General features: G+C 46.3%; 1 protein-coding gene across 1 annotated transcript in view; it reads right to left on the reverse strand.

The window, feature by feature from the left end:
- The window catches only part of LOC143276666 (uncharacterized), a 76844-nt gene extending 75403 nt beyond the window's left edge, over positions 1-1441 (reverse strand). Inside the window, exons 1-2 of the mRNA XM_076581290.1 lie at positions 1311-1441; positions 573-614 (exon numbers count right to left, since the gene is read on the reverse strand). The gene's annotated coding sequence lies outside the window, so the exon portion shown is untranslated. The remainder of the gene's footprint in view (positions 1-572; positions 615-1310) is intronic.
- Positions 1442-10000: the final 8559 nt, after the last annotated feature.

The following is a 10000-nucleotide window of genomic DNA, read 5'->3' on the forward strand; positions in this document are numbered from 1 at the left end:
GGTCTATGAATGCCGCCTATCTGTAAATGCTTGGATCTGTGTAGGTGTATGAATGCGGCTATCTATAAATGCTTGGATCTGTGTAGGTGTATGAATGCCGCCTATCTGTAAATGCTTGGATGTGTGTAGGTGTACGAATGCCGCCTATCTCAAATGAACACACCACAGTCCCCCTTAGCTCTGACCAAAATAATACAACAATTCAACAATCACGCACACTCCCAAACACAGATGCACACATATCATGTAAAGAGAAGGACAGACAGAAAAAAAATTGGGAAGATGTGATCTCATTACTGTCACACACACACACACACACACACACACACACACACACACACACACACACACACACTGATTCATCAATCTCAACCCTCAAAAATAACAACGGGAATATCACAATAATGATAATGTAAATCATCGTCATCATCAGCATGATAATAATGATGACAATGATAACATTAATGATGATAACAATAATGATAATGATAACATCAATGATGATAACAATAATGATAATAATAACATCAATGATGATAACATTAATGATGATAATAATAACTTCCACCTACCTGTTTCTCGGCACTCACTGACTCCAGACGGGGAAAATAAAACTGAAATCAAGGTCAGCAACAATGGTTGACGAATGTGCACACACACACACACACACACACACACACACACACACACACCACCACCACCACCACCACCACCACTACACACACACACACACACACACACACACACACACAACACACACACACACACACACACACACACACACACACACACACACACACACACTACAAGATTTCCCCGATCCAACACTGTCCTCCCATCGAGGTACTTACTCCTTCCCCCATCGTCACCAAACCACAGCTCACACACACACACACACACACACACACACACACACACACAACACAACACAACACAACACACACACACACACACACACACTACAAGATTTCCCCGATCCAACACTCGTCCCATCGAGGTACTTACTCCTTCCCCCATCGTCACCAAACCACAGCTCACACACACACACACACACACACACACACACACACACACAACACAACACAACACAACACACACACACACACACACACACACTACAAGATTTCCCCGATCCAACATTGTCCTCCCATCGAGGTACTTACTTCTTCCCCCATCGTCACCAAACCACAGCTCACACACACACACACACACACACACACACACAACACAACACAACACACACACACACACACACACACACACACTACAAGATTTCCCCGATCCAACACTCGTCCCATCGAGGTACTTACTCCTTCCCCCATCGTCACCAAACCACAGCTGACACACACACTCACACACAGTGTCCACAAACCACAGAAGCTTTCACTTCTTTGATACACTTGTGACGAGTTTCGCGTACAAATCACTGAGCTGGATGGTACAAATATATCTGGATTGCTAGCTGCTTGCTGTGGCTCTGAGGCTGGCACTCGCTGATACGCGGAGGCTTCACACACACACACACACACACACACATTTTCCAGCGCGGCTCAAAATTGAGAGGAAGAGAAATTGTGTGAGAGTGAGTGAGTGAGTGAGTGAGTGTGGGGTGGTGAGGTGAAGGGTGTTCGGTGTTGTGTGCGGGGGGGGGGGGGGGGGGGGGGGGGGGGGGGGGGGCGGAGGTGTTGTGTGTGTGTGTGTGTGTGTGTGTGTGTGTGTGTGTGTAGTTTTTAGAGAAAGGATGCTATTTGTCGGAATCTGCTTGCTTTGCTCTGCTGCTATCGTCCGAACAGTTGAGCTATCGTGGATAGACTGTCTTAGTGACGAGAAACACACGCCGCCATTCTTTGTCTCTGTCTCTCTGTCTCTCTCTGTCTCTCTGTCATTCTTTGTCATTCTCTGTCTCTCTGTCATTCTCTGTCTCTCTGTCATTCTTTGTCATTCTCTGTCTCTCTGTCATTCTCTGTCTCTCTCTGTCTCTCTGTCATTCTCTGTCATTCTCTGTCTCTCTCTGTCTCTCTGTCATTCTTGTCATTCTCTGTCTCTCTGTCATTCTCTGTCTCTCTGTCATTCTCTGTCTCTCTCTGTCTCTCTGTCATTCTCTGTCTCTCTGTCATTCTCTGTCTCTCTCTGTCTCTCTGTCATTCTCTGTCTCTCTGTCATTCTCTGTCTCTCTCTGTCTCTCTGTCATTCTCTGTCTCTCTCTGTCTCTCTGTCATTCTCTGTCTCTCTCTGTCTCTCTGTCATTCTTTGTCATTCTCTGTCTCTCTGTCATTCTCTGTCTCTCTGTCATTCTCTGTCTCTCTCTGTCTCTCTGTCATTCTTTGTCATTCTCTGTCTCTCTGTCATTCTCTGTCTCTCTGTCATTCTCTGTCTCTCTCTGTCTCTCTGTCATTCTCTGTCTCTCTGTCATTCTTTGTCTCTCTCTGTCTCTCTGTCATTCTCTGTCTCTCTCTGTCTCTCTGTCATTCTTTGTCATTCTCTGTCTCTGTCATTCTTTGTCTCTCTCTGTCTCTCTGTCATTCTCTGTCTCTCTCTGTCTCTCTGTCATTCTTTGTCATTCTCTGTCTCTCTGTCATTCTCTGTCTCTGTCATTCTTTGTCTCTTTCTGTCTCTCTGTCATTCTCTGTCTCTCTGTCATTCTTTGTCTCTGTCTCTCTGTCATTCTTTGTCTCTCTATTTTTTTTTGTTTGTTTTGTTTTGTTTTGTTTTGTTGTCTCACTCTGTCTCTCCCTATCCCTCTCTTACACCTTTTCTCTTTATTTCTCTATGTCCGTGTGTTTGTGTATCTGTCTTTCTGTCACTCTGTCTGTCACTCTGTCTGTCTGTCTGTCTGTCTGTCTCTCTCTCTGTGTCTATCTGTCTGTCTGTCTGTCTGTCTGTCTCTCTCTCTTTGACTCCGCCTCTGATTCTGTCTATCTGTCTGTCCGTCTCGCTCTTGCGCTCTGTCTGTCTGTCTGTCTGTCTGTCTGTCTCTCTTTTAGACGATAACATATCAGAGACCGAAATCAGACATGCTGTTAGAAAACTAAAATCAGGTAAAGCGGCAGGTGTTGACGAAGTACCGAATGAATTTTTTAAATCGTCTGAAAACCAGATCCCTCCCTTCTTAACACAGCTCTTCAACACACTATATAGTGATGGATATTTTCCAGACGATTGGACACGCTCGGTTTTCATTCCGCTACTGAAAAAAGGTGCCACAACTAACCCCGAAAACCACCGTTATTCCACTACTTAGCGGCATCAGCAAAGTGGTCACTTCAATTCTGAATAGCCGACTGTATAAATGGGCAGAACGCGAGGAAAAAATATGTGAAGAACAAGCTGATTTCCGTAAATCTTATTCGACAATCGATCACATTTTTTCTCTCATAACAATGATTCATAAAAAAAACGTGAATAACAGTCGTAAGGGCAAATTATATATAGCATTTATCGATTATATGAAAGCCTTCGATACGGTCAACTGAGAAAGTCTTTGGAACGTGCTCGAAAGAGTCAAGACATCAACGAAAATGCTCAAGATGTTTCAAGGAATGTGTAGTTCCGTGCAATCGTGCGTCAGATGGGAATCTGAGGTATCGGACGTTTTTTTCGACTGCCCGAAGGGACTAAAACAAGGCTGTTTGTTGTCTCTCCTTATCTTTTCGTTGCTCATAACTGAAGTTGCAGAGCAGGTGAACAGCATGGCAGACATGGGAGACAACTGTTGCCTGGACTGAGGGAGATATTTCTTTGGCTGTTCGTAGATGATATTGCTTTGATTTCAGCGACTCCATTTGGTTTTGCAAACTCAAATAAATAATCTCCAGAGAGCATCTGATAGACGTGGACTAACTGTGAATTTAAGTAAAACTAAGGTCATGGTTTTTAGAAAGGGGGATCATCTTGCAAAAAGTGAAAAGTGGTACTACAAAGGCAAAGAAATAGAAATAGTAAACAGTTATAAATACCTAGACTTTACATTAACAACTAAATTACCATATGGAAATTAACAAACAATGAGGAAAGGAGATGTAAAGAGTGCTAACTCTCTCCATTCACAACGTACACAACTTCAAGTCAGTGCTGCTTATGCTACCGCCTCAACCAGCACACAGGTAAATAAAAGGTACATTGGAACAAACCCTGTCTGTCGGGCGGTCTGTCTCTCTGTCTGTCTCTCTAGCTAGCAATCTAGCTTTCTATATATCTAGTTATCAATCTGTCTGTCTGCTTTGAACTCTCTCTCTCACGGATCCATCTATCTATCTGTCTGTCTGTCTGTGTGCTTGTGTCTCCACCTCTCCTAAGACTTGCTAACGCACACGCACAGCAAGCAAGAACTCTGTCAATTCAGATGCGCAAGAGTGACAAGGATATCGTTATTATTGATTCTCCATCAGTCCACAAAGCACAGCACACATACAGCTGACAAGGATATCGTTATTATTGATTCTCCATCAGTCCACAAAGCACAGCACACATAAGGCTGACTAGGATATCGTTATTATTGATTCTCCATCAGTCCACAAGCACAGCACACATAAGGCTGACTAGGATATCGTTATTATTGATTCTCCATCAGTCCACAAAGCACAGCACACATAAGGCTGACTAGGATATCGTTATTATTGATTCTCCATCAGTCCACAAAGCACACCACACATAAGGCTGACAAGGATATCGTTATTATTGATTCTCCATCAGTCCACAAAGCACACCACACATAAGGCTGACAAGGATATCGTTATTATTGATTCCCCATCAGTTCACCAAGCACACCACACATAAACAGCTGTCATCCAACGCAGTCACACGTACGTGTTAATTGTTGTTCAGTCAACGCTAATATTAAGTTAAGTGGCGGTGCAGAATTCATACAATTGTTGGTCAATCCATGTGGAAATGAGTTAATGGCCTTCATCCGATGACACCACCAGTGGTTGGTGTTATTGATGCTATTCTTGGCGACGGCTACGTATGTATGTATGTAATTACGTATCTATGTTGGTAGGGCTATATCTATGTGTATGCAAGTGTGTGTGTGTGTGCACGTGTGTGTGTCTGTGTGTCGGTGTCTGTGTGTGGTGCATGCATGCATGTGTATGTGTGTAAGAAAAGTATCATCAGACGTGGAACACAGAAGCGTTGATGATGTCAGAACAACAAGACAGACTGTCGTCATGAGCAGATAATGACGTCATTATCCGCCGCCTTACTGTTCCAGCCTGTCTTTTCCAGGCTTCCAGAAATAGACGACAAATCAAAAAGTACTAACGGCACCGTTTCTGTCGCCCGCTTTCCAACAGAACGCGTATAGCGTTTTTCGTTGTTGTTGTTGTTGATGATGGTGTTCATGTTTTTGTGTTTCTTTCCCCAATCTATATGCCGTGTTGTCGGAGCAGTTAGACAAGGGAGACAACAGGACGGCCATGAGATTTATGAATGAGATTTGTCGGCAATAACTGTATGCAGAGGCATACTGAGAAATACGTGTTTGTCAGCTATAACTGTCTGGATATACTAATGAATGGCTGATTGTCAGCTATAACTGTCTGGATATACTAATGAATGGCTGATTGTCGGATATAACTCTCTGGATATACTAATGAATGAGTGATTGTCAGCTATAACTGTCTGGATATACTATTGAATGGCTGATTGTCAGCTATAACTGTCTGGATATACTAATGAATGGCTGATTGTCAGCTATAACTGTCTGGATATACTAATGAATGGCTGATTGTCAGCTATAACTGGATATGAATGGGTGATTGTCAGCTATAACTGTCTGGATATACTAATGAATGGCTGATTGTCAGATATAACTGTCTGGATATACTAATTAATGAGTGATTGTCAGATATAACTGTCTGGATATACTATTGAATGGCTGATTGTCAGCTATAACTGGATATGAATGGGTGATTGTCAGCTATAACTGTTTGGATATGAATGAGTGATTGTCAGCTATAACTGTCTGGATATACTAATGAATGGGTGATTGTCAGCTATAACTGTCTGGATATACTAATGAATGGGTGATTGTTGTCAGTTTTCACTACATGAGGAAACAGATAAATGGGTGTTTGTCAGCTATAACTGTATGGAGAGACTGACTGAAGATTGGGTGTATGTCAGCTATAACTGTATGGAGAGACTGACTGAAGATTGGGTGTATGTCAGCTATAACTGTATGGAGAGACTGACTGAAGATTGGGTGTATGTCAGCTATAACTGTATGGAGAGACTGACTGAAGATTGGGTGTATGTCAGCTATAACTGTATGGAGAGACAGACTGAAGATTGGGTGTATGTCAGCTATAACTGTTTGCAGAGACAGACTGAACAATGAGTGTATGTCAGCTATAACTGTTTGCAGAGACAGACTGAAGATTGGGTGTATGTCAGCTATAACTGTTTGCAGAGACAGACTGAAGATTGGGTGTATGTCAGCTATAACTGTATGGAGAGACTGACTGAAGATTGGGTGTATGTCAGCTATAACTGTTTGCAGAGACAGACTGAAGATTGGGTGTATGTCAGCTATAACTGTTTGCAGAGACAGACTGAAGATTGGGTGTATGTCAGCTATAACTGTTTGCAGAGACAGACTGAAGATTGGGTGTATGTCAGCTATAACTGTTTGCAGAGACAGACTGAAGATTGGGTGTATGTCAGCTATAACTGTTTGCAGAGACAGACTGAAGATTGGGTGTATGTCAGCTATAACTGTTTGCAGAGACAGACTGAAGATTGGGTGTATGTCAGCTATAACTGTATGGAGAGACAGACTGAAGATTGGGTGTATGTCAGCTATAACTGTTTGCAGAGACAGACTGAAGATTGGGTGTATGTCAGCTATAACTGTATGGAGAGACAGACTGAAGATTGGGTGTATGTCAGCTGTAATTGTATGGAGAGACAGACTGAAGATTGGGTGTATGTCAGCTATAACTGTTTGCAGAGACAGACTGAAGATTGGGTGTTTGTCAGCTATAACTGTTTGCAGAGACAGACTGAAGATCGGGTGTATGTCAGCTATAACTGTTTGCAGAGACAGACTGAAGATTGGGTGTATGTCAGCTATAACTGTATGGAGAGACAGACTGAACAATGAGTGTATGTCAGCTATAACTGTATGGACAGACTGACTGAAGATTGGGTGTATGTCAGCTATAACTGTATGGAGAGACAGATTGAAGATTGGGTGTATGTCAGCTATAACTGTATGGAGAGACAGACTGAAGATTGGGTGTATGTCAGCTATAACTGTATGGAGAGACAGACTGAAGATTGGGTGTATGTCAGCTATAACTGTATGGAGAGACAGACTGAAGATTGGGTGTATGTCAGCTATAACTGTATGGAGAGACAGACTGAAGATTGGGTGTATGTCACACATAACGACAAGAAAATGCAAACAAACAAGCATTCCCCTCTTTCCACAGAGGACTGTTTATAAACATAAAGCACCTGGGCTGACTGGGAGAGAGACAGCTAGAGAGGGGGAGATAGAGACACAGGGAGAGAGACAGATAGAGAGGGGGGAGATAGAGACAGACAGACAGAGAGGGGGGAGATAGAGACAGCTAGAGAGGGGGCAGATAGAGACAGACAGGGAGAGAGGGGGGAGATAGAGACAGACAAGGAGAGGGGGGGAGATAGACAGACAGGGAGAGAGGGGGGAGATAGAGACAGACAGACAGAGAGGGGGGAGATAGAGACAGCTAGAGAGGGGGCAGATAGAGACAGACAGGGAGAGAGGGGGGAGATAGAGACAGACAAGGAGAGGGGGGGAGATAGACAGACAGGGAGAGAGGGGGGAGATAGAGACAGACAGACAGAGAGGGGGGAGATAGAGACAGCTAGAGAGGGGGGAGATAGAGACAGACAGGGAGAGAGGGGGGAGATAGAGACAGACAGGGAGAGGGGGGAGATAGAGACAGACAGACAGAGAGGGGGGAGATAGAGACAGACAGGGAGAGGGGGGAGATAGAGCAGACAGATAGAGAGGGGGCAGATAGAGACAGACAGACAGAGAGGGGGGAGATAGAGACAGACAGGGAGAGGGGGGAGATACAGACAGACAGAGAGGGGGGAGATAGAGACAGACAAGGAGAGAGGGGGGAGATAGACAGACAGGGAGAGGGGGGAGATAGAGACAGACAAGGAGACAGGGGGGAGATAGAGACAGACAGGGAGAGAGGGGGGAGATAGAGACAGACAGATAGAGAGGGGGGAGATAGAGACAGACAAGGAGAGAGGGGGGAGATAGAGACAGACAGGGAGAGGGGGGAGATAGAGACAGACAGGGAGAGAGGGGGGAGATAGAGACAGACAGATAGAGAGGGGGGAGATAGAGACAGACAGGGAGAGAGGGGGGAGATAGACAGACAGGGAGAGAGGGGGGAGATAGAGACAGACAGGGAGAGAGGGGGGAGATAGAGACAGACAAGGAGAGAGGGGGGAGATAGATACAGACAGAGAGAGAGGGGGGAGATAGAGACAGACAGGGAGAGGGGGGAGATAGAGACAGACAGATAGAGAGGGGGGAGATAGAGACAGACAGGGAGAGAGGGGGGAGATAGAGACAGACAGGGAGAGGGGGGAGATAGAGACAGACAGGGAGAGAGGGGGGAGATAGAGACAGACAGGGAGAGAGGGGGGAGATAGAGACAGACAGATAGAGAGGGGGGAGATAGAGACAGACAAGGAGAGAGGGGGGAGATAGAGACAGACAAGGAGAGAGGGGGGAGATAGAGACAGACAAGGAGAGAGGGGGGAGATAGAGACAGACAGGGAGAGAGGGGGGAGATAGAGACAGACAGATAGAGAGGGGGGAGATAGAGACAGACAAGGAGAGAGGGGGGAGATAGAGACAGACAGATAGAGAGGGGGGAGATAGAGACAGACAGGGAGAGAGGGGGGAGATAGAGACAGACAGATAGAGAGGGGGGAGATAGAGACAGACAAGGAGAGAGGGGGGAGATAGAGACAGACAGATAGAGAGGGGGGAGATAGAGACAGACAGGGAGAGGGGGGGGGAGATAGAGACAGACAGATAGAGAGGGGGGAGATAGAGACAGACAAGGAGAGAGGGGGGAGATAGAGACAGACAGATAGAGAGGGGGGAGATAGAGACAGACAAGGAGAGAGGGGGGAGATAGACAGACAGGGAGAGGGACAGATAGAGAGGGAGGGGGATAGACAGGGAGAGAGGGGGGAAACAGACAGGGAGAGAGGGAGGGAGATAGAGACACAAGGAGAGAGGGAGGGGGATAGAGAGAGAAGGAGGGAGACAGAGAGGGAGAGGGAGGGAGATAGAGAGAGAAGGAGGGAGACAGAGAGGGAGGGATAGAGAGAGAAGGAGGGAGACAGAGAGGGAGGGGGATAGAGAGAGAAGGAGGGAGACAGAGAGGGAGAGGGAGGGAGATAGAGAGAGAAGGAGGGAGACAGAGAGGGAGGGAGAGAGAGAGAAGGAGGGAGAGAGGGAGGGAGAGAGAGAGAAGGAGGGAGACAGAGAGGGAGGGAGGGAGAGAGAGACGATGGGAGAGACGGACAGTGAGAGAGGGAGGAAGATAGAGAGAGAAGGAGGGAGACAGACAGAGAGAGGGAGGGAGGGAGAGAGAGAGAGAGAAGGAGGGAGACAGAGAGTGAGGGAGAGAGAGAGAGAGAAGAAGGGAGACAGAGAGGGAGGGAGAGAGAGACGGAGGGAGACAGACAGAGAGAGGGAGGGAGATAGAGAGAGGAGGGAGACAGAGAGAGGGAGGGAGAGACGGACAGTGAGAGAGGGAGGGAGATAGAGAGAGGAGGGAGACAGACAAAGAGAGGGAGGGAGGGAGAGAGAGACGGAGGGAGAGACGGACAGTGAGAGAGGGAGGGAGATAGAGAGAGGAGGGAGACAGAGAGAGGGAGGGAGATACAGAGAGGAGGGAGAGACGGACAGTGAGAGAGGGAGGGAGATAGAGAGAGGAGGGAGAGACGGACAGTGAGAGAGGGAGGGAGATAGAGA

Source organism: Babylonia areolata, chromosome 32 (assembly GCF_041734735.1).
Source record: "Babylonia areolata isolate BAREFJ2019XMU chromosome 32, ASM4173473v1, whole genome shotgun sequence".
NCBI lineage: Eukaryota > Metazoa > Mollusca > Gastropoda > Neogastropoda > Buccinidae > Babylonia > Babylonia areolata.